Raw genomic sequence first — 26,393 nt, forward strand, 5'->3', positions numbered from 1 at the left:
GTGTGTCAAGTGACTTTCTTGTAATAGGCATATTTTTTTTTTCGTCTAGCCATTTGAAGATTTGTATGCGTTTGTCTTTATTGATGAGCCCTTTTACATTTAAAGTACATATTTTAACCATTGAAAGAGGTGAAGGGTGATTATTCGCATTCAATTTTATGTTTGCACGTTTTGCACGAGAAATCTGTGGCGATAACCTTATACATAGTAAGGTATGATGATTACAATTGTTCGTAATTCGCAAATGTACTGGTATTGCTTTAAGGTACTGATTATATGTTCATTGGTTAAGCTTAGTGCCAGATTAATGTCTAATGCCTATATAGAATAACATTATTCATGCTCTATATACTATATGTTAAGTGAGACAAAAAGCAAACTCATCAAAAACAATACAAGAATATATGCGCATGTTCTTCGAATGGGAAAAAATCGAGACATCACAATACAAAAATACATGCACATGTCATTTGACAATACACAGTATAGAAACAAATAATGAAGAGAGACTGAAAAAATGTACACACTAACAATTGTTTTGTACAGCTCTAAAGCATTCTTCCAACATCCTTGAACTCCATTTGCATTTTGATCTTTTCATCATAGATGTTATCGTTATTTACAGTCAGTTTTTTTCGTGCACGTGATGCACGATTTTTATGTGGCAATAGCAGTATAATTCGCGAGAAAAGTATCCATTGATTACCATCGCATACCAAAGTAATGTCCTCGTTGTAACGGTAAATGACTAGTTTCATTCAATAAGAACAATGCGATATTTATATCGGTGAGATTTAGGCTCTTTTATTTATTTTTATTTATTTTTATCAGTACTTCCTTAGCGAAACAAAAAATATTATTTGTACATACTCTATTATTTTGTAATAAAAACCATATGCATACAAGTTAAATAGCGAAGAACTTTGTGCAGGGCAAGGATTACAAAAATAATTAATTCACACAATATTTGTATACACATACATGCATATTGGACAGTAGCCAAAGTGGTATCAACATTTATATGTATGCAAAAAGCATGGTATAAACATATAAATACCGTGGAGACGGTTAGTACAGAGAAAGATAAGGTATAAAATATAAAAATAGAGGTTCAAAAAAGCGTGTGCATATGTTTACATAAGAAAACAAGATAGGTAAAATGGAGTTAAGACAGTCTGGTATCAAGGTAATAAACAAGAAGTTGGGTTATTTGACCGTACGTACGCAACAATAACATTTGTGTAGGTAGGTGATTTGAAAAGGGAGGTAAGTACACTGCCATGTATATTATTAAGTAGCTGCGTATCGAATATAGATACGCTGGCAGGTAAGTATGGATATAGGCAAGAGTGGAGCAAGTAGAAGGAAGGAGCCGGATGCTGGTACGTAAGTATAAGCAGAAGTAAGTACGTAGGTATGAGCAAAGGTAGGTACGTAAGTATAAGCAAAGGTATGTTTAAAAAACACACAGGGTGTTATGTACATGGAAAGAGAAGTAGAAATGAGCCGGAAGCTAGGTACGTAAGTATAAGCAAAGGTAGGTACGTAAGTATAATCAAAGGTAGGTACGTATGTATAGGCAAAGGTATGAACGTAAGTATAAGCACAGGTAGGTACGTAAGTATAAGCAAGGGAAGGTTCAAAAATTACACAGGGAGTTGGGTACATGGACAAATAATGAGGACACATATGTCATCAGACAACTTATACAGTGTGAAGTCTATAGTAAAAAGAAGTGATCGTAAAAATGAAATATATTTTACGTAAATAACTCTTTTAATCAAATTTTTAGATTTAGTTATCACTTATGTATAGAGTATGCATTCGTATATAATATGGAACTTCACAACGATATGGTACTTAAATGCTTATAAGATTGCTGTCGCCTTATTTTTACTAATTTGTTTATTGTTTTGGATGAAATTGGATTTTTTTTTGCTTTGAAATTGACATTTTTGGGGTTATTTAAAAAAAAAACACTAAAAAGACATTATCAAAATTGCTTAGAGTGAAAATATCTAACAAATTCATTCTTTCCCCACCCCGCATAAGCCCCAGGTGCCTATCCATTTGGTTTGTTTTGGTATTTTGTTGCAGATATTGAACACAACAGCTTTAAATCTTAAAGGGACATTTAAGCTTTAACAGGCCTAAAATCGCCTTCTTCGGACGGAAAACACCAGCGTGTGAAAATATGATATAAAATGGCCAAATGGACAGATAATCCAGCCAAACTTAATATATTGGTGCAATATAAATAGGAAGATAATAATATGCAAGAAAAACACATTTTAATCAGAATATATTTCTCCTTTAGGTTACAATATACTAAATCATTTTGGTGTTCAATGCTATACCCTCTAAAAAATGGAACGTAATTTATTTGAAGACACAATTCTCTGTATATGCACTTGCCATGACTTTATTTTTGAATATTTCTGTGTGCATGTGGTAGGGAAAACATTGTTGTATACTACAAATTCAGTGTTTTGCTTATAGGTTGGAGACTACATGAGATTTTGACAGATGGCGGGAAACCCTCATCAACTGGAGATCAGCCGGTAAAAAGGTGGCCTTTAAACAGTGACCGTTGATTCGCGTCGAGGTCTTTCTTACATACTGCATGACCTATCTTTTTTATTGTTTAAATCCATTCGGCTTGGCATGCTCTTTAAGAAAAGGTATGGGTATGGGGGTGTCTACGCGCAAAAGTTTGACTTTATTTTTCGTTGAAGTTGTTGATTTTACATTGAATTTGTTAAGGAAATTTTTTGGTATATTGTAACCTAAACTAACTTTAGGTAAAAATGAAATATCATCTGCAAGTGCAAAATATGACTGGGAAAGCTGATTTTTGGTCATTTCTTAGCAAAAGAGAAGATTATAAGTGCATTAAATGCATGAATTCAGATGATTTGACCCCAAATAGTTGTTTTTCAAGTTGACCCTCCACCCTTATATAGCCAAATAAGGGCTAAATTGCTTTCCAACTTAAATTCAAAGGCATATTGGTTGACCGTGTAGCATTTATGTGCTACATGATGTCAGAATTCAACGCCTGGGTCTACGTGATCCAGTAACGCAACAATAGCTTGTGCGTAAAGCATTAACATTCAAACAGAGCCCCATTTCACCGATATGGAATGGCGGACATTTTTACAGCTTGGTCAGTGCAGCAGATGCTTAGCTGAGCCAGCCTTCATATTTAGTACAATCATGAATATAACAAGCTTTATCACTTCATATTATTCATAGAAATACACTTAAAATACATAAATGCATGTGTTTTTTTAATTTTATATCTATTTCAATTGGGTATTTTGACTTTTTCAGGTAGAGGAATGTCTGCGACTAAGCCGAGGGTCACTGCATAAGGGTTATTGATGGCAAAACAGGTAATAATACTAAATTATTATCATGTACACAAGCAAATAAGCATATTAATGATGCTTAAGGTGTGAAATACTGCCATAATCAGGTTTGTGGTCACTCAAACCCTTGCCGTTGTGCAATTCCCCGTTCAGTTTGAATCTATAGTTCCGCATCCCGACACGTAAAGCTCGTGCTTTGCTGGCAGCGGAAGTTGGCACTTAACAGGTTTATCCTTGTTCCTGAGCATGTATGCAGTACAGCTGAGTTAATTTGCTTCTTGTAACCCTACAATTAGCTTGTGTTTGGTATTGTTTTCTCAAAATAGCGCTTACTGTTAATGTTCTGGCTTGAAAGGATGTCGCGTCGGACTTAAACATAGGATTGTTGTAGCGAGTGTCCCCTTCATCATTTACCTAAGAGGGATCTTTTTGCCAAAATTTGGCACTTTCAGCAACCAGTTTTGTTTTTTATTTGGTACATGCTTCTCTCATTCAGTGATGTAAGGGAAGTATTGACCTTATTCGCGTGTCTTTGCATACAAAGGTGACATGGATCGATGATATTTGTTGTGTTGAGAATTCTGCGTGAAGCTGTGTGCCCAGAAGAAGTACTAGAAACCCCTTTCAGGAAGCCTACATTGATCTGAGCTCCTTTCTGGCCCTGCTAGTACATGGAACCTCATTGCTAAGCTTATAATGCTTGCCTACATATATGTATCTTGTTCATTTTCACCTTTCCTTCCGGTCTAAACCCCCAACATGAGCATTTTTTTCTTTCGCTTGGTTATGAACCTCCATTTTCACCTGATTGCCACCATAAAAATAGTCAAAAGTACTTATTTTTTGCCCAAAATATAAAATTTTGTATTCTCTTGAACCTCTAAATGAGAGCTGGCAGTGCATATTGACCATCTGCTACGAGTTTAAAGGCACCCATGACATTATATGTTAGAATATATCATTGGCTGCTGGTAAATAAAGGGGCTCCGAGCGACAAGGCGCTTTCAAGATTTCACACTTTTATTGTTGCGCAACAAAAAGTTATTGGAAGCTTATTGATTTCTACACTTCAAAGTATCTTTGATCTTTCATTTTTACTAATTTGTTTATTGTTTTGGATGAAATTGGATTTTTTTTTGCTTTGAAATTGACATTTTTGGGGTTATTAAAAAAAAAAAACACTAAAAAGACATTATCAAAATTGCTTAGAGTGAAAATATCTAACAAATTCATTCTTTCCCCACCCCGCATAAGCCACAGGTGCCTATCCATTTGGTTTGTTTTGGTATTTTGTTGCAGATATTGAACACAACAGCTTTAAATCTTAAAGGGACATTTAAGCTTTAACAGGCCTAAAATCGCCTTCTTCGGACGGAAAACACCAGCGTGTGAAAATATGATATAAAATGGCCAAATGGACAGATAATCCAGCCAAACTTAATATATTGGTGCAATATGAATAGGAAGATAATAATATGCAAGAAAAACACATTTTAATCAGAATATATTTCTCCTTTAAACTAACTTTAGGTAAAAATGAAATATCATCTGCAAGTGCAAAATATGACTGGGAAAGCTGATTTTTGGTCATTTCTTAGCAAAAGAGAAGATTATAAGTGCATTAAATGCATGAATTCAGATGATTTGACCCCAAATAGTTGTTTTTCAAGTTGACCCTCCACCCTTATATAGCCAAATAAGGGCTAAATTGCTTTCCAACTTAAATTCAAAGGCATATTGGTTGACCGTGTAGCATTTATGTGCTACATGATGTCAGAATTCAACGCCTGGGTCTACGTGATCCAGTAACGCAACAATAGCTTGTGCGTAAAGCATTAACATTCAAACAGAGCCCCATTTCACCGATATGGAATGGCGGACATTTTTACAGCTTGGTCAGTGCAGCAGATGCTTAGCTGAGCCAGCCTTCATATTTAGTACAATCATGAATATAACAAGCTTTATCACTTCATATTATTCATAGAAATACACTTAAAATACATAAATGCATGTGTTTTTTTAATTTTATATCTATTTCAATTGGGTATTTTGACTTTTTCAGGTAGAGGAATGTCTGCGACTAAGCCAAGGGCCACTTCATAAGGGTTATTGATGGCAAAACAGGTAATAATACTAAATTATTATCATGTACACAAGCAAATAAGCATATTAATGATGCTTAAGGTGTGAAATACTGCCATAATCAGGTTTGTGGTCACTCAAACCCTTGCCGTTGTGCAATTCCCCGTTCAGTTTGAATCTATAGTTCCGCATCCCGACACGTAAAGCTCGTGCTTTGCTGGCAGCGGAAGTTGGCACTTAACAGGTTTATCCTTGTTCCTGAGCATGTATGCAGTACAGCTGAGTTAATTTGCTTCTTGTAACCCTACAATTAGCTTGTGTTTGGTATTGTTTTCTCAAAATAGCGCTTACTGTTAATGTTCTGGCTTGAAAGGATGTCGCGTCGGACTTAAACATAGGATTGTTGTAGCGAGTGTCCCCTTCATCATTTACCTAAGAGGGATCTTTTTGCCAAAATTTGGCACTTTCAGCAACCAGTTTTGTTTTTTATTTGGTACATGCTTCTCTCATTCAGTGATGTAAGGGAAGTATTGACCTTATTCGCGTGTCTTTGCATACAAAGGTGACATGGATCGATGATATTTGTTGTGTTGAGAATTCTGCGTGAAGCTGTGTGCCCAGAAGAAGTACTAGAAACCCCTTTCAGGAAGCCTACATTGATCTGAGCTCCTTTCTGGCCCTGCTAGTACATGGAACCTCATTGCTAAGCTTATAATGCTTGCCTACATATATGTATCTTGTTCATTTTCACCTTTCCTTCCGGTCTAAACCCCCAACATGAGCATTTTTTTCTTTCGCTTGGTTATGAACCTCCATTTTCACCTGATTGCCACCATAAAAATAGTCAAAAGTACTTATTTTTTGCCCAAAATATAAAATTTTGTATTCTCTTGAACCTCTAAATGAGAGCTGGCAGTGCATATTGACCATCTGCTACGAGTTTAAAGGCACCCATGACATTATATGTTAGAATATATCATTGGCTGCTGGTAAATAAAGGGGCTCCGAGCGACAAGGCGCTTTCAAGATTTCACACTTTTATTGTTGCGCAACAAAAAGTTATTGGAAGCTTATTGATTTCTACACTTCAAAGTATCTTTGATCTTTCATTTTTACTAATTTGTTTATTGTTTTGGATGAAATTGGATTTTTTTTTGCTTTGAAATTGACATTTTTGGGGTTATTAAAAAAAAAAACACTAAAAAGACATTATCAAAATTGCTTAGAGTGAAAATATCTAACAAATTCATTCTTTCCCCACCCCGCATAAGCCCCAGGTGCCTATCCATTTGGTTTGTTTTGGTATTTTGTTGCAGATATTGAACACAACAGCTTTAAATCTTAAAGGGACATTTAAGCTTTAACAGGCCTAAAATCGCCTTCTTCGGACGGAAAACACCAGCGTGTGAAAATATGATATAAAATGGCCAAATGGACAGATAATCCAGCCAAACTTAATATATTGGTGCAATATGAATAGGAAGATAATAATATGCAAGAAAAACACATTTTAATCAGAATATATTTCTCCTTTAAACTAACTTTAGGTAAAAATGAAATATCATCTGCAAGTGCAAAATATGACTGGGAAAGCTGATTTTTGGTCATTTCTTAGCAAAAGAGAAGATTATAAGTGCATTAAATGCATGAATTCAGATGATTTGACCCCAAATAGTTGTTTTTCAAGTTGACCCTCCACCCTTATATAGCCAAATAAGGGCTAAATTGCTTTCCAACTTAAATTCAAAGGCATATTGGTTGACCGTGTAGCATTTATGTGCTACATGATGTCAGAATTCAACGCCTGGGTCTACGTGATCCAGTAACGCAACAATAGCTTGTGCGTAAAGCATTAACATTCAAACAGAGCCCCATTTCACCGATATGGAATGGCGGACATTTTTACAGCTTGGTCAGTGCAGCAGATGCTTAGCTGAGCCAGCCTTCATATTTAGTACAATCATGAATATAACAAGCTTTATCACTTCATATTATTCATAGAAATACACTTAAAATACATAAATGCATGTGTTTTTTTAATTTTATATCTATTTCAATTGGGTATTTTGATTTTTTCAGGTAGAGGAATGTCTGCGACTAAGCCGAGGGTCACTGCATAAGGGTTATTGATGGCAAAACAGGTAATAATACTAAATTATTATCATGTACACAAGCAAATAAGCATATTAATGATGCTTAAGGTGTGAAATACTGCCATAATCAGGTTTGTGGTCACTCAAACCCTTGCCGTTGTGCAATTCCCCGTTCAGTTTGAATCTATAGTTCCGCATCCCGACACGTAAAGCTCGTGCTTTGCTGGCAGCGGAAGTTGGCACTTAACAGGTTTATCCTTGTTCCTGAGCATGTATGCAGTACAGCTGAGTTAATTTGCTTCTTGTAACCCTACAATTAGCTTGTGTTTGGTATTGTTTTCTCAAAATAGCGCTTACTGTTAATGTTCTGGCTTGAAAGGATGTCGCGTCGGACTTAAACATAGGATTGTTGTAGCGAGTGTCCCCTTCATCATTTACCTAAGAGGGATCTTTTTGCCAAAATTTGGCACTTTCAGCAACCAGTTTTGTTTTTTATTTGGTACATGCTTCTCTCATTCAGTGATGTAAGGGAAGTATTGACCTTATTCGCGTGTCTTTGCATACAAAGGTGACATGGATCGATGATATTTGTTGTGTTGAGAATTCTGCGTGAAGCTGTGTGCCCAGAAGAAGTACTAGAAACCCCTTTCAGGAAGCCTACATTGATCTGAGCTCCTTTCTGGCCCTGCTAGTACATGGAACCTCATTGCTAAGCTTATAATGCTTGCCTACATATATGTATCTTGTTCATTTTAATCTTTCCTTCCGGTCTAAACCCCCAACATGAGCATTTTTTTCTTTCGCTTGGTTATGAACCTCCATTTTCACCTGATTGCCACCATAAAAATAGTCAAAAGTACTTATTTTTTGCCCAAAATATAAAATTTTGTATTCTCTTGAACCTCTAAATGAGAGCTGGCAGTGCATATTGACCATCTGCTACGAGTTTAAAGGCACCCATGACATTATATGTTAGAATATATCATTGGCTGCTGGTGAATAAAGGGGCTCCGAGCGACAAGGCGCTTTCAAGATTTCACACTTTTATTGTTGCGCAACAAAAAGTTATTGGAAGCTTATTGATTTCTACACTTCAAAGTATCTTTGATCTTTCATTTTTACTAATTTGTTTATTGTTTTGGATGAAATTGGATTTTTTTTGCTTTGAAATTGACATTTTTGGTGTTATTTAAAAAAAAACACTAAAAAGACATTATCAAAATTGCTTAGAGTGAAAATATCTAACAAATTCATTCTTTCCCCACCCCGCATAAGCCCCAGGTGCCTATCCATTTGGTTTGTTTTGGTATTTTGTTGCAGATATTGAACACAACAGCTTTAAATCTTAAAGGGACATTTAAGCTTTAACAGGCCTAAAATCGCCTTCTTCGGACGGAAAACACCAGCGTGTGAAAATATGATATAAAATGGCCAAATGGACAGATAATCCAGCCAAACTTAATATATTGGTGCAATATGAATAGGAAGATAATAATATGCAAGAAAAACACATTTTAATCAGAATATATTTCTCCTTTAGGTTACAATATACTAAATCATTTTGGTGTTCAATGCTATACCCTCTAAAAAATGGAACGTCATTTATTTGAAGACACAATTCTCTGTATGTGCACTTGCCATGACTTTATTTTTGAATATTTCTGTGTGCATGTGGTAGGGAAAACATTGTTGTATACTACAAATTCAGTGTTTTGCTTATAGGTTGGAGACTACATGAGATTTTGACAGATGGCGGGAAACCCTCATCAACTGGAGATCAGCCGGTAAAAAGGTGGCCTTTAAACAGTGACCGTTGATTCGCGTCGAGTTCTTTCTTACATACTGCATGACCTATCTTTTTTATTGTTTAAATCCATTCGGCTTGGCATGCTCTTTAAGAAAAGGTATGGGTATGGGGGTGTCTACGCGCAAAAGTTTGACTTTATTTTTCGTTGAAGTTGTTGATTTTACATTGAATTTGTTAAGGAAATTTGTTGGTATATTGTAACCTAAACTAACTTTAGGTAAAAATGAAATATCATCTGCAAGTGCAAAATATGACTGGGAAAGCTGATTTTTGGTCATTTCTTAGCAAAAGAGAAGATTATAAGTGCATTAAATGCATGAATTCAGATGATTTGACCCCAAATAGTTGTTTTTCAAGTTGACCCTCCACCCTTATATAGCCAAATAAGGGCTAAATTGCTTTCCAACTTAAATTCAAAGGCATATTGGTTGACCGTGTAGCATTTATGTGCTACATGATGTCAGAATTCAACGCCTGGGTCTACGTGATCCAGTAACGCAACAATAGCTTGTGCGTAAAGCATTAACATTCAAACAGAGCCCCATTTCACCGATATGGAATGGCGGACATTTTTACAGCTTGGTCAGTGCAGCAGATGCTTAGCTGAGCCAGCCTTCATATTTAGTACAATCATGAATATAACAAGCTTTATCACTTCATATTATTCATAGAAATACACTTAAAATACATAAATGCATGTGTTTTTTTAATTTTATATCTATTTCAATTGGGTATTTTGACTTTTTCAGGTAGAGGAATGTCTGCGACTAAGCCGAGGGCCACTGCATAAGGGTTATTGATGGCAAAACAGGTAATAATACTAAATTATTATCATGTACACAAGCAAATAAGCATATTAATGATGCTTAAGGTGTGAAATACTGCCATAATCAGGTTTGTGGTCACTCAAACCCTTGCCGTTGTGCAATTCCCCGTTCAGTTTGAATCTATAGTTCCGCATCCCGACACGTAAAGCTCGTGCTTTGCTGGCAGCGGAAGTTGGCACTTAACAGGTTTATCCTTGTTCCTGAGCATGTATGCAGTACAGCTGAGTTAATTTGCTTCTTGTAACCCTACAATTAGCTTGTGTTTGGTATTGTTTTCTCAAAATAGCGCTTACTGTTAATGTTCTGGCTTGAAAGGATGTCGCGTCGGACTTAAACATAGGATTGTTGTAGCGAGTGTCCCCTTCATCATTTACCTAAGAGGGATCTTTTTGCCAAAATTTGGCACTTTCAGCAACCAGTTTTGTTTTTATTTGGTACATGCTCTCTCATTCAGTGATGTAAGGGAAGTATTGACCTTATTCGCGTGTCTTTGCATACAAAGGTGACATGGGTCGATGATATTTGTTGTGTTGAGAATTCTGCGTGAAGCTGTGTGCCCAGAAGAAGTACTAGAAACCCCTTTCAGGAAGCCTACATTGATCTGAGCTCCTTTCTGGCCCTGCTAGTACATGGAACCTCATTGCTAAGCTTATAATGCTTGCCTACATATATGTATCTTGTTCATTTTAACCTTTCCTTCCGGTCTAAACCCCCAACATGAGCATTTTTTTCTTTCGCTTGGTTATGAACCTCCATTTTCACCTGATTGCCACCATAAAAATAGTCAAAAGTACTTATTTTTTGCCCAAAATATAAAATTTTGTATTCTCTTGAACCTCTAAATGAGAGTTGGCAGTGCATATTGACCATCTGCTACGAGTTTAAAGGCACCCATGACATTATATGTTAGAATATATCATTGGCTGCTGGTAAATAAAGGGGCTCCGAGCGACAAGGCGCTTTCAAGATTTCACACTTTTATTGTTGCGCAACAAAAAGTTATTGGAAGCTTATTGATTTCTACACTTCAAAGTATCTTTGATCTTTCATTTTTACTAATTTGTTTATTGTTTTGGATGAAATTGGATTTTTTTTGCTTTGAAATTGACATTTTTGGTGTTATTTAAAAAAAACAAACACTAAAAAGACATTATCAAAATTGCTTAGAGTGAAAATATCTAACAAATTCATTCTTTCCCCACCCCGCATAAGCCCCAGGTGCCTATCCATTTGGTTTGTTTTGGTATTTTGTTGCAGATATTGAACACAACAGCTTTAAATCTTAAAGGGACATTTAAGCTTTAACAGGCCTAAAATCGCCTTCTTCGGACGGAAAACACCAGCGTGTGAAAATATGATATAAAATGGCCAAATGGACAGATAATCCAGCCAAACTTAATATATTGGTGCAATATGAATAGGAAGATAATAATATGCAAGAAAAACACATTTTAATCAGAATATATTTCTCGTTTAGGTTACAATATACTAAATCATTTTGGTGTTGAATGCTATACCCTCTAAAAAATGGAACGTCATTTATTTGAAGACACAATTCTCTGTATGTGCACTTGCCATGACTTTATTTTTGAATATTTCTGTGTGCATGTGGTAGGGAAAACATTGTTGTATACTACAAATTCAGTGTTTTGCTTATAGGTTGGAGACTACATGAGATTTTGACAGATGGCGGGAAACCCTCATCAACTGGAGATCAGCCGGTAAAAAGGTGGCCTTTAAACAGTGACCGTTGATTCGCGTCGAGTTCTTTCTTACATACTGCATGACCTATCTTTTTTATTGTTTAAATCCATTCGGCTTGGCATGCTCTTTAAGAAAAGGTATGGGTATGGGGGTGTCTACGCGCAAAAGTTTGACTTTATTTTTCGTTGAAGTTGTTGATTTTACATTGAATTTGTTAAGGAAATTTTTTGGTATATTGTAACCTAAACTAACTTTAGGTAAAAATGAAATATCATCTGCAAGTGCAAAATATGACTGGGAAAGCTGATTTTTGGTCATTTCTTAGCAAAAGAGAAGATTATAAGTGCATTAAATGCATGAATTCAGATGATTTGACCCCAAATAGTTGTTTTTCAAGTTGACCCTCCACCCTTATATAGCCAAATAAGGGCTAAATTGCTTTCCAACTTAAATTCAAAGGCATATTGGTTGACCGTGTAGCATTTATGTGCTACATGATGTCAGAATTCAACGCCTGGGTCTACGTGATCCAGTAACGCAACAATAGCTTGTGCGTAAAGCATTAACATTCAAACAGAGCCCCATTTCACCGATATGGAATGGCGGACATTTTTACAGCTTGGTCAGTGCAGCAGATGCTTAGCTGAGCCAGCCTTCATATTTAGTACAATCATGAATATAACAAGCTTTATCACTTCATATTATTCATAGAAATACACTTAAAATACATAAATGCATGTGTTTTTTTTAATTTTATATCTATTTCAATTGGGTATTTTGACTTTTTCAGGTAGAGGAATGTCTGCGACTAAGCCGAGGGTCACTGCATAAGGGTTATTGATGGCAAAACAGGTAATAATACTAAATTATTATCATGTACACAAGCAAATAAGCATATTAATGATGCTTAAGGTGTGAAATACTGCCATAATCAGGTTTGTGGTCACTCAAACCCTTGCCGTTGTGCAATTCCCCGTTCAGTTTGAATCTATAGTTCCGCATCCCGACACGTAAAGCTCGTGCTTTGCTGGCAGCGGAAGTTGGCACTTAACAGGTTTATCCTTGTTCCTGAGCATGTATGCAGTACAGCTGAGTTAATTTGCTTCTTGTAACCCTACAATTAGCTTGTGTTTGGTATTGTTTTCTCAAAATAGCGCTTACTGTTAATGTTCTGGCTTGAAAGGATGTCGCGTCGGACTTAAACATAGGATTGTTGTAGCGAGTGTCCCCTTCATCATTTACCTAAGAGGGATCTTTTTGCCAAAATTTGGCACTTTCAGCAACCAGTTTTGTTTTTAATTTGGTACATGCTTCTCTCATTCAGTGATGTAAGGGAAGTATTGACCTTATTCGCGTGTCTTTGCATACAAAGGTGACATGGATCGATGATATTTGTTGTGTTGAGAATTCTGCGTGAAGCTGTGTGCCCAGAAGAAGTACTAGAAACCCCTTTCAGGAAGCCTACATTGATCTGAGCTCCTTTCTGGCCCTGCTAGTACATGGAACCTCATTGCTAAGCTTATAATGCTTGCCTACATATATGTATCTTGTTCATTTTAACCTTTCCTTCCGGTCTAAACCCCCAACATGAGCATTTTTTTCTTTCGCTTGGTTATGAACCTCCATTTTCACCTGATTGCCACCATAAAAATAGTCAAAAGTACTTATTTTTTGCCCAAAATATAAAATTTTGTATTCTCTTGAACCTCTAAATGAGAGCTGGCAGTGCATATTGACCATCTGCTACGAGTTTAAAGGCACCCATGACATTATATGTTAGAATATATCATTGGCTGCTGGTAAAGAAAGGGGCTCCGAGCGACAAGGCGCTTTCAAGATTTCACACTTTTATTGTTGCGCAACAAAAAGTTATTGGAAGCTTATTGATTTCTACACTTCAAAGTATCCTTGATCTTTCATTTTTACTAATTTGTTTATTGTTTTGGATGAAATTGGATTTTTTTTTGCTTTGAAATTGACATTTTTGGGGCTATTTAAAAAAAAACACTAAAAAGACATTATCAAAATTGCTTAGAGTGAAAATATCTCACAAATTCATTCTTTCCCCACCCCGCATAAGCCCCAGGTGCCTATCCATTTGGTTTGTTTTGGTATTTTGTTGCAGATATTGAACACAACAGCTTTAAATCTTAAAGGGACATTTAAGCTTTAACAGGCCTAAAATCGCCTTCTTCGGACGGAAAACACCAGCGTGTGAAAATATGATATAAAATGGCCAAATGGACAGATAATCCAGCCAAACTTAATATATTGGTGCAATATGAATAGGAAGATAATTATATGCAAGAAAAACACATTTTAATCAGAATATATTTCTCCTTTAAACTAACTTTAGGTAAAAATGAAATATCATCTGCAAGTGCAAAATATGACTGGGAAAGCTGATTTTTGGTCATTTCTTAGCAAAAGAGAAGATTATAAGTGCATTAAATGCATGAATTCAGATGATTTGACCCCAAATAGTTGTTTTTCAAGTTGACCCTCCACCCTTATATAGCCAAATAAGGGCTAAATTGCTTTCCAACTTAAATTCAAAGGCATATTGGTTGACCGTGTAGCATTTATGTGCTACATGATGTCAGAATTCAACGCCTGGGTCTACGTGATCCAGTAACGCAACAATAGCTTGTGCGTAAAGCATTAACATTCAAACAGAGCCCCATTTCACCGATATGGAATGGCGGACATTTTTACAGCTTGGTCAGTGCAGCAGATGCTTAGCTGAGCCAGCCTTCATATTTAGTACAATCATGAATATAACAAGCTTTATCACTTCATATTATTCATAGAAATACACTTAAAATACATAAATGCATGTGTTTTTTTAATTTATATCTATTTCAATTGGGTATTTTGACTTTTTCAGGTAGAGGAATGTCTGCGACTAAGCCGAGGGCCACTGCATAAGGGTTATTGATGGCAAAACAGGTAATAATACTAAATTATTATCATGTACACAAGCAAATAAGCATATTAATGATGCTTAAGGTGTGAAATACTGCCATAAACAGGTTTGTGGTCACTCAAACCCGTGCCGTTGTGCAATTCCCCGTTCAGTTTGAATGTATAGTTCCGCATCCCGACACGTAAAGCTCGTGCTTTGCTGGCAGCGGAAGTTGGCACTTAACAGGTTTATCCTTGTTCCTGAGCATGTATGCAGTACAGCTGAGTTAATTTGCTTCTTGTAACCCTACAATTAGCTTGTGTTGGTATTGTTTTCTCAAAATAGCGCTTACTGTTAATGTTCTGGCTTGAAAGGATGTCGCGTCGGACTTAAACATAGGATTGTTGTAGCGAGTGTCCCCTTCATCATTACCTAAGAGGGATCTTTTTGCCAAAATTTGGCACTTTCAGCAACCAGTTTTGTTTTTTATTTGGTACATGCTTCTCTCATTCAGTGATGTAAGGGAAGTATTGACCTTATTCGCGTGTCTTTGCATACAAAGGTGACATGGATCGATGATATTTGTTGTGTTGAGAATTCTGCGTGAAGCTGTGTGCCCAGAAGAAGTACTAGAAACCCCTTTCAGGAAGCCTACATTGATCTGAGCTCCTTTCTGGCCCTGCTAGTACATGGAACCTCATTGCTAAGCTTATAATGCTTGCCTACATATATGTATCTTGTTCATTTTAACCTTTCCTTCCGGTCTAAACCCCCAACATGAGCATTTTTTTCTTTCGCTTGGTTATGAACCTCCATTTTCACCTGATTGCCACCATAAAAATAGTCAAAAGTACTTATTTTTGCCCAAAATATAAAATTTTGTATTCTCTTGAACCTCTAAATGAGAGCTGGCAGTGCATATTGACCATCTGCTACGAGTTTAAAGGCACCCACGACATTATATGTTAGAATATATCATTGGCTGCTGGTAAATAAAGGGGCTCAGAGCGACAAGGCGCTTTCAAGATTTCACACTTTTATTGTTGCGCAACAAAAAGTTATTGGAAGCTTATTGATTTCTACACTTCAAAGTATCTTTGATCTTTCATTTTTACTAATTTGTTTATTGTTTTGGATGAAATTGGATTTTTTTTTGCTTTGAAATTGACATTTTGGGGTTATTTAAAAAAAAACACTAAAAAGACATTATCAAAATTGCTTAGAGTGAAAATATCTAACAAATTCATTCTTTCCCCACCCCGCATAAGCCCCAGGTGCCTATCCATTTGGTTTGTTTTGGTATTTTGTTGCAGATATTGAACACAACAGCTTTAAATCTTAAAGGGACATTTAAGCTTTAACAGGCCTAAAATCGCCTTCTTCGGACGGAAAACACCAGCGTGTGAAAATATGATATAAAATGGCCAAATGGACAGATAATCCAGCCAAACTTAATATATTGGTGAAATATGAATAGGAAGATAATAATATGCAAGAAAAACACATTTTAATCAGAATATATTTCTCCTTTAGGTAACAATATACTAAATCATTTTGGTGTTCAATGCTATACCCTCTAAAAAATGGAACGTCATTTATTTGAAGACACAATTCTCTGTATGTGCACTTGCCATGACTTTATTTTTGAATATTTCTGTGTGTATGTGGTAGGGAAAACATTGTTGTATACTACAAATTCAGTGTTTTGCTTATAGGTTGGAGACTACATGAGATTTTGACAGATGGCGGGAAACCCTCATCAACTGGAGATCAGCCGGTAAAAAGGTGGCCTTTAAACAGTGACCGTTGATTCGCGTCGAGTTCTTTCTTACATACTGCATGACCTATCTTTTTTATTGTTTAAATCCATTCGGCTTGGCATGCTCTTTAAGAAAAGGTATGGGTATGGGGGTGTCTACGCGCAAAAGTTTGACTTTATTTTTCGTTGAAGTTGTTGATTTTACATTGAATTTGTTAAGGAAATTTTTTGGTATATTGTAACCTAAACTAACTTTAGGTAAAAATGAAATATCATCTGCAAGTGCAAAATATGACTGGGAAAGCTGATTTTTGGTCATTTCTTAGCAAAAGAGAAGATTATAAGTGCATTAAATGCATGAATTCAGATGATTTGACCCAAAATAGTTGTTTTTCAAGTTGACCCTCCACCCTTATATAGCCAAATAAGGGCTAAATTGCTTTCCAACTTAAATTCAAAGGCATATTGGTTGACCGTGTAGCATTTATGTGCTACATGATGTCAGAATTCAACGCCTGGGTCTACGTGATCCAGTAACGCAACAATAGCTTGTGCGTAAAGCATTAACATTCAAACAGAGCCCCATTTCACCGATATGGAATGGCGGACATTTTTACAGCTTGGTCAGTGCAGCAGATGCTTAGCTGAGCCAGCCTTCATATTTAGTACAATCATGAATATAACAAGCTTTATCACTTCATATTATTCATAGAAATACACTTAAATACATAAATGCATGTGTTTTTTTAATTTTATATCTATTTCAATTGGGTATTTTGACTTTTTCAGGTAGAGGAATGTCTGCGACTAAGCCGAGGGCCACTGCATAAGGGTTATTGATGGCAAAACAGGTAATAATACTAAATTATTATCATGTACACAAGCAAATAAGCATATTAATGATGCTTAAGGTGTGAAATACTGCCATAATCAGGTTTGTGGTCACTCAAACCTTTGCCGTTGTGCAATTCCCCGTTCAGTTTGAATCTATAGTTCCGCATCCCGACACGTAAAGCTCGTGCTTTGCTGGCAGCGGAAGTTGGCACTTAACAGGTTTATCCTTGTTCCTGAGCATGTATGCAGTACAGCTGAGTTAATTTGCTTCTTGTAACCCTACAATTAGCTTGTGTTTGGTATTGTTTTCTCAAAATAGCGCTTACTGTTAATGTTCTGGCTTGAAAGGATGTCGCGTCGGACTTAAACATAGGATTGTTGTAGCGAGTGTCCCCTTCATCATTTACCTAAGAGGGATCTTTTTGCCAAAATTTGGCACTTTCAGCAACCAGTTTTGTTTTTTTATTTGGTACATGCTTCTCTCATTCAGTGATGTAAGGGAAGTATTGACCTTATTCGCGTGTCTTTGCATACAAAGGTGACATGGATCGATGATATTTGTTGTGTTGAGAATTCTGCGTGAAGCTGTGTGCCCAGAAGAAGTACTAGAAACCCCTTTCAGGAAGCCTACATTGATCTGAGCTCCTTTCTGGCCCTGCTAGTACATGGAACCTCATTGCTAAGCTTATAATGCTTGCCTACATATATGTATCTTGTTCATTTTAACCTTTCCTTCCGGTCTAAACCCCCAACATGAGCATTTTTTCTTTCGCTTGGTTATGAACCTCCATTTTCACCTGATTGCCACCATAAAAATAGTCAAAAGTACTTATTTTTTGCCCAAAATATAAAATTTTGTATTCTCTTGAACCTCTAAATGAGAGCTGGCAGTGCATATTGACCATCTGCTACGAGTTTAAAGGCACCCATGACATTATATGTTAGAATATATCATTGGCTGCTGGTAAATAAAGGGGCTCCGAGCGACAAGGCGCTTTCAAGATTTCACACTTTTATTGTTGCGCAAAAAAAAGTTATTGGAAGCTTATTGATTTCTACACTTCAAAGTATCTTTGATCTTTCATTTTTACTAATTTGTTTATTGTTTTGGATGAAATTGGATTTTTTTTTGCTTTGAAATTGACATTTTTGGGGTTATTTAAAAAAACAACACTAAAAAGACATTATTAAAATTGCTTAGAGTGAAAATATCTAACAAATTCATTCTTTCCCCACCCCGCATAAGCCCCAGGTGCCTATCCATTTGGTTTGTTTTGGTATTTTGTTGCAGATATTGAACACAACAGCTTTAAATCTTAAAGGGACATTTAAGCTTTAACAGGCCTAAAATCGCCTTCTTCGGACGGAAAACACCAGCGTGTGAAAATATGATATAAAATGGCCAAATGGACAGATAATCCAGCCAAACTTAATATATTGGTGCAATATGAATAGGAAGATAATAATATGCAAGAAAAACACATTTTAATCAGAATATATTTCTCCTTTAGGTTACAATATACTAAATCATTTTGGTGTTCAATGCTATACCCTCTAAAAAATGGAACGTCATTTATTTGAAGACACAATTCTCTGTATGTGCACTTGCCATGACTTTATTTTGAATATTTCTGTGTGCATGTGGTAGGGAAAACATTGTTGTATACTACAAATTCAGTGTTTTGCTTATAGGTTGGAGACTACATGAGATTTTGACAGATGGCGGGAAACCCTCATCAACTGGAGATCAGCCGGTAAAAAGGTGGCCTTTAAACAGTGACCGTTGATTCGCGTCGAGTTCTTTCTTACATACTGCATGACCTATCTTTTTTATTGTTTAAATCCATTCGGCTTGGCATGCTCTTTAAGAAAAGGTATGGGTATGGGGGTGTCTACGCGCAAAAGTTTGACTTTATTTTTCGTTGAAGTTGTTGATTTTACATTGAATTTGTTAAGGAAATTTTTTGGTATATTGTAACCTAAACTAACTTTAGGTAAAAATGAAATATCATCTGCAAGTGCAAAATATGACTGGGAAAGCTGATTTTTGGTCATTTCTTTGCAAAAGAGAAGATTATAAGTGCATTAAATGCATGAATTCAGATGATTTGACCCAAAATAGTTGTTTTCAAGTTGACCCTCCACCCTTATATAGCCAAATAAGGGCTAAATTGCTTTCCAACTTAAATTCAAAGGCATATTGGTTGACCGTGTAGCATTTATGTGCTACATGATGTCAGAATTCAACGCCTGGGTCTACGTGATCCAGTAACGCAACAATAGCTTGTGCGTAAAGCATTAACATTCAAACAGAGCCCCATTTCACCGATATGGAATGGCGGACATTTTTACAGCTTGGTCAGTGCAGCAGATGCTTAGCTGAGCCAGCCTTCATATTTAGTACAATCATGAATATAACAAGCTTTATCACTTCATATTATTCATAGAAATACACTTAAAATACATAAATGCATGTGTTTTTTTAATTTTATATCTATTTCAATTGGGTATTTTGACTTTTTCAGGTAGAGGAATGTCTGCGACTAAGCCGAGGGCCACTGCATAAGGGTTATTGATGGCAAAACAGGTAATAATACTAAATTATTATCATGTACACAAGCAAATAAGCATATTAATGATGCTTAAGGTGTGAAATACTGCCATAAACAGGTTTGTGGTCACTCAAACCCGTGCCGTTGTGCAATTCCCCGTTCAGTTTGAATCTATAGTTCCGCATCCCGACACGTAAAGCTCGTGCTTTGCTGGCAGCGGAAGTTGGCACTTAACAGGTTTATCCTTGTTCCTGAGCATGTATGCAGTACAGCTGAGTTAATTTTCTTCTTGTAACCCTACAATTAGCTTGTGTTTGGTATTGTTTTCTCAAAATAGCGCTTACTGTTAATGTTCTGGCTTGAAAGGATGTCGCGTCGGACTTAAACATAGGATTGTTGTAGCGAGTGTCCCCTTCATCATTTACCTAAGAGGGATCTTTTTGCCAAAATTTGGCACTTTCAGCAACCAGTTTTGTTTTTTATTTGGTACATGCTTCTCTCATTCAGTGATGTAAGGGAAGTATTGACCTTATTCGCGTGTCTTTGCATACAAAGGTGACATGGATCGATGATATTTGTTGTGTTGAGAATTCTGCGTGAAGCTGTGTGCCCAGAAGAAGTACTAGAAACCCCTTTCAGGAAGCCTACATTGATCTGAGCTCCTTTCTGGCCCTGCTAGTACATGGAACCTCATTGCTAAGCTTATAATGCTTGCCTACATATATGTATCTTGTTCATTTTAACCTTTCCTTCCGGTCTAAACCCCCAACATGAGCATTTTTTTCTTTCGCTTGGTTATGAACCTCCATTTTCACCTGATTGCCACCATAAAAATAGTCAAAAGTACTTATTTTTTGCCCAAAATATAAAATTTTGTATTCTCTTGAACCTCTAAATGAGAGCTGGCAGTGCATATTGACCATCTGCTACGAGTTTAAAGGCACCCATGACATAATATGTTAGAATATATCATTGGCTGCTGGTAAATAAAGGGGCTCCGAGCGACAAGGCGCTTTCAAGATTTCACACTTTTATTGTTGCGCAACAAAAAGTTATTGGAAGCTTATTGATTTCTACACTTCAAAGTATCTTTGATCTTTCATTTTTACTAATTTGTTTATTGTTTTGGATGAAATTGGATTTTTTTTTGCTTTGAAATTGACATTTTTGGGGTTATTTAAAAAAAAAAACACTAAAAAGACATTATTAAAATTGCTTAGAGTGAAAATATCTAACAAATTCATTCTTTCCCCACCCCGCATAAGCCCCAGGTGCCTATCCATTTGGTTTGTTTTGGTATTTTGTTGCAGATATTGAACACAACAGCTTTAAATCTTAAAGGGACATTTAAGCTTTAACAGGCCTAAAATCGCCTTCTTCGGACGGAAAACACCAGCGTGTGAAAATATGATATAAAATGGCCAAATGGACAGATAATCCAGCCAAACTTAATATATTGGTGCAATATGAATAGGAAGATAATAATATGCAAGAAAAACACATTTTAATCAGAATATATTTCTCCTTTAGGTTACAATATACTAAATCATTTTGGTGTTCAATGCTATACCCTCTAAAAAATGGAACGTCATTTATTTGAAGACACAATTCTCTGTATGTGCACTTGCCATGACTTTATTTTTGAATATTTCTGTGTGCATGTGGTAGGGAAAACATTGTTGTATACTACAAATTCAGTGTTTTGCTTATAGGTTGGAGACTACATGAGATTTTGACAGATGGCGGGAAACCCTCATCAACTGGAGATCAGCCGGTAAAAAGGTGGCCTTTAAACAGTGACCGTTGATTCGCGTCGAGTTCTTTCTTACATACTGCATGACCTATCTTTTTTATTGTTTAAATCCATTCGGCTTGGCATGCTCTTTAAGAAAAGGTATGGGTATGGGGGTGTCTACGCGCAAAAGTTTGACTTTATTTTTCGTTGAAGTTGTTGATTTTACATTGAATTTGTTAAGGAAATTTTTTGGTATATTGTAACCTAAACTAACTTTAGGTAAAAATGAAATATCATCTGCAAGTCCAAAATATGACTGGGAAAGCTGATTTTTGGTCATTTCTTAGCAAAAGAGAAGATTATAAGTGCATTAAATGCATGAATTCAGATGATTTGACCCAAAATAGTTGTTTTTCAAGTTGACCCTCCACCCTTATATAGCCAAATAAGGGCTAAATTGCTTTCCAACTTAAATTCAAAGGCATATTGGTTGACCGTGTAGCATTTATGTGCTACATGATGTCAGAATTCAACGCCTGGGTCTACGTGATCCAGTAACGCAACAATAGCTTGTGCGTAAAGCATTAACATTCAAACAGAGCCCCATTTCACCGATATGGAATGGCGGACATTTTTACAGCTTGGTCAGTGCAGCAGATGCTTAGCTGAGCCAGCCTTCATATTTAGTACAATCATGAATATAACAAGCTTTATCACTTCATATTATTCATAGAAATACACTTAAAATACATAAATGCATGTGTTTTTTTAATTTTATATCTATTTCAATTGGGTATTTTGACTTTTTCAGGTAGAGGAATGTCTGCGACTAAGCCGAGGGCCACTGCATAAGGGTTATTGATGGCAAAACAGGTAATAATATTAAATTATTATCATGTACACAAGCAAATAAGCATATTAATGATGCTTAAGGTGTGAAATACTGCCATAATCAGGTTTGTGGTCACTCAAACCCTTGCCGTTGTGCAATTCCCCGTTCAGTTTGAATCTTTAGTTCCGCATCCCGACACGTAAAGCTCGTGCTTTGCTGGCAGCGGAAGTTGGCACTTAACAGGTTTATCCTTGTTCCTGAGCATGTATGCAGTACAGCTGAGTTAATTTGCTTCTTGTAACCCTACAATTAGCTTGTGTTTGGTATTGTTTTCTCAAAATAGCGCTTACTGTTAATGTTCTGGCTTGAAAGGATGTCGCGTCGGACTTAAACATAGGATTGTTGTAGCGAGTGTCCCCTTCATCATTTACCTAAGAGGGATCTTTTTGCCAAAATTTGGCACTTTCAGCAACCAGTTTTGTTTTTTATTTGGTACATGCTTCTCTCATTCAGTGATGTAAGGGAAGTATTGACCTTATTCGCGTGTCTTTGCATACAAAGGTGACATGGATCGATGATATTTGTTGTGTTGAGAATTCTGCGTGAAGCTGTGTGCCCAGAAGAAGTACTAGAAACCCCTTTCAGGAAGCCTACATTGATCTGAGCTCCTTTCTGGCCCTGCTAGTACATGGAACCTCATTGCTAAGCTTATAATGCTTGCCTACATATATGTATCTTGTTCATTTTAACCTTTCCTTCCGGTCTAAACCCCCAACATGAGCATTTTTTTCTTTCGCTTGGTTATGAACCTCCATTTTCACCTGATTGCCACCATAAAAATAGTCAAAAGTACTTATTTTTTGCCCAAAATATAAAATTGTGTATTCTCTTGAACCTCTAAATGAGAGCTGGCAGTGCATATTGACCATCTGCTACGAGTTTAAAGGCACCCATGACATTATATGTTAGAATATATCATTGGCTGCTGGTAAATAAAGGGGCTCCGAGCGACAAGGCGCTTTCAAGATTTCACACTTATTGTTGCGCAACAAAAAGTTATTGGAAGCTTATTGATTTCTACACTTCAAAGTATCTTTGATCTTTCATTTTTACTAATTTGTTTATTGTTTTGGATGAAATTGGATTTTTTTTTTGCTTTGAAATTGACATTTTTGGGGTTATTTAAAAAAAAAACACTAAAAAGACATTATCAAAATTGCTTAGAGTGAAAATATCTAACAAATTCATTCTTTCCCCACCCCGCATAAGCCCCAGGTGCCTATCCATTTGGTTTGTTTTGGTATTTTGTTGCAGATATTGAACACAACAGCTTTAAATCTTAAAGGGACATTTAAGCTTTAACAGGCCTAAAATCGCCTTCTTCGGACGGAAAACACCAGCGTGTGAAAATATGATATAAAATGGCCAAATGGACAGATAATCCAGCCAAACTTAACATATTGGTGCAATATGAATAGGAAGATAATAATATGCAAGAAAAACACATTTTAATCAGAATATATTTCTCCTTTAGGTTACAATATACTAAATCATTTTGGTGTGCAATGCTATACCCTCTAAAAAATGGAACGTCATTTATTTGAAGACACAATTCTCTTTATGTGCACTTGCCATGACTTTATTTTTGAATATTTCTGTGTGCATGTGGTAGGGAAAACATTGTTGTATACTACAAATTCAGTGTTTTGCTTATAGGTTGGAGACTACATGAGATTTTGACAGATGGCGGGAAACCCTCATCAACTGGAGATCAGCCGGTAAAAAGGTGGCCTTTAAACAGTGACCGTTGATTCGCGTCGAGTTCTTTCTTACATACTGCATGACCTATCTTTTTTATTGTTTAAATCCATTCGGCTTGGCATGCTCTTAAAGAAAAGGTATGGGTATGGGGGTGTCTACGCGCAAAAGTTTGACTTTATTTTTCGTTGAAGTTGTTGATTTTACATTGAATTTGTTAAGGAAATTTTTTGGTATATTGTAACCTAAACTAACTTTAGGTAAAAATGAAATATCATCTGCAAGTGCAAAATATGACTGGGAAAGCTGATTTTTGGTCATTTCTTAGCAAAAGAGAAGATTATAAGTGCATTAAATGCATGAATTCAGATGATTTGACCCCAAATAGTTGTTTTTCAAGTTGACCCTCCACCCTTATATAGCCAAATAAGGGCTAAATTGCTTTCCAACTTAAATTCAAAGGCATATTGGTTGACCGTGTAGCATTTATGTGCTACATGATGTCAGAATTCAACGCCTGGGTCTACGTGATCCAGTAACGCAACAATAGCTTGTGCGTAAAGCATTAACATTCAAACAGAGCCCCATTTCACCGATATGGAATGGCGGACATTTTTACAGCTTGGTCAGTGCAGCAGATGCTTAGCTGAGCCAGCCTTCATATTTAGTACAATCATGAATATAACAAGCTTTATCACTTCATATTATTCATAGAAATACACTTAAAATACATAAATGCATGTGTTTTTTTAATTTTATATCTATTTCAATTGGGTATTTTGACTTTTTCAGGTAGAGGAATGTCTGCGACTAAGCCGAGGGCCACTGCATAAGGGTTATTGATGGCAAAACAGGTAATAATACTAAATTATTATCATGTACACAAGCAAATAAGCATATTAATGATGCTTAAGGTGTGAAATACTGCCATAATCAGGTTTGTGGTCACTCAAACCCTTGCCGTTGTGCAATTCCCCGTTCAGTTTGAATCTATAGTTCCGCATCCCGACACGTAAAGCTCGTGCTTTGCTGGCAGCGGAAGTTGGCACTTAACAGGTTTATCCTTGTTCCTGAGCATGTATGCAGTACAGCTGAGTTAATTTGCTTCTTGTAACCCTACAATTAGCTTGTGTTTGGTATTGTTTTCTCAAAATAGCGCTTACTGTTAATGTTCTGGCTTGAAAGGATGTCGCGTCGGACTTAAACATAGGATTGTTGTAGCGAGTGTCCCCTTCATCATTTACCTAAGAGGGATCTTTTTGCCATAATTTGGCACTTTCAGCAACCAGTTTTGTTTTTTATTTGGTACATGCTTCTCTCATTCAGTGATGTAAGGGAAGTATTGACCTTATTCGCGTGTCTTTGCATACAAAGGTGACATGGATCGATGATATTTGTTGTGTTGAGAATTCTGCGTGAAGCTGTGTGCCCAGAAGAAGTACTAGAAACCCCTTTCAGGAAGCCTACATTGATCTGAGCTCCTTTCTGGCCCTGCTAGTACATGGAACCTCATTGCTAAGCTTATAATGCTTGCCTACATATATGTATCTTGTTCATTTTAACCTTTCCTTCCGGTCTAAACCCCCAACATGAGCATTTTTTTCTTTCGCTTGGTTATGAACCTCCATTTTTACGTGATTGCCACCATAAAAATAGTCAAAAGTACTTATGTTTTGCCCAAAATATAAAATTTTGTATTCTCTTGAACCTCTAAATGAGAGCTGGCAGTGCATATTGACCATCTGCTACTTGTTTAAAGGCACCCATGACATTATATGTTTGAATATATCATTGGCTGCTGGTAAATAAAGGGGCTCCGAGCGACAAGGCGCTTTCAAGATTTCACACTTTTATTGTTGCGCAACAAAAAGTTATTGGAAGCTTATTGATTTCTACACTTCAAAGTATCTTTGATCTTTCATTTTTACTAATTTGTTTATTATTTTGGATGAAATTGGATTTTTTTTGCTTTGAAATTGACATTTTTGGGGTTATTTAAAAAAACAACACTAAAAAGACATTATCAAAATTGCTTAGAGTGAAAATATCTAACAAATTCATTCTTTCCCCACCCCGCATAAGCCCCAGGTGCCTATCCATTTGGTTTGTTTTGGTATTTTGTTGCAGATATTGA

At 36.3% G+C, this 26,393-nt stretch overlaps 1 long non-coding RNA gene across 5 annotated transcripts; it reads left to right on the forward strand.

The window, feature by feature from the left end:
• The first annotated feature begins 5,430 nt into the window (after nucleotides 1-5,430).
• Nucleotides 5,431-25,349, forward strand: LOC127871509 (uncharacterized). 5 transcript variants are annotated; one of them, XR_008045430.1, is made up of 9 exons: nucleotides 5,431-5,495; nucleotides 10,103-10,164; nucleotides 11,840-11,901; nucleotides 12,675-12,736; nucleotides 14,772-14,833; nucleotides 17,338-17,399; nucleotides 19,908-19,969; nucleotides 22,481-22,542; nucleotides 25,052-25,349. It is a non-coding gene; the product is annotated as an uncharacterized LOC127871509 (long non-coding RNA). The 5 variants fall into 5 exon arrangements; XR_008045432.1 differs by lacking the exon at nucleotides 11,840-11,901; XR_008045429.1 differs by lacking the exons at nucleotides 11,840-11,901; nucleotides 12,675-12,736.
• Nucleotides 25,350-26,393: the final 1,044 nt, after the last annotated feature.

Source organism: Dreissena polymorpha, chromosome 3 (assembly GCF_020536995.1).
Source record: "Dreissena polymorpha isolate Duluth1 chromosome 3, UMN_Dpol_1.0, whole genome shotgun sequence".
Taxonomy (NCBI): Eukaryota; Metazoa; Mollusca; class Bivalvia; order Myida; family Dreissenidae; genus Dreissena; species Dreissena polymorpha.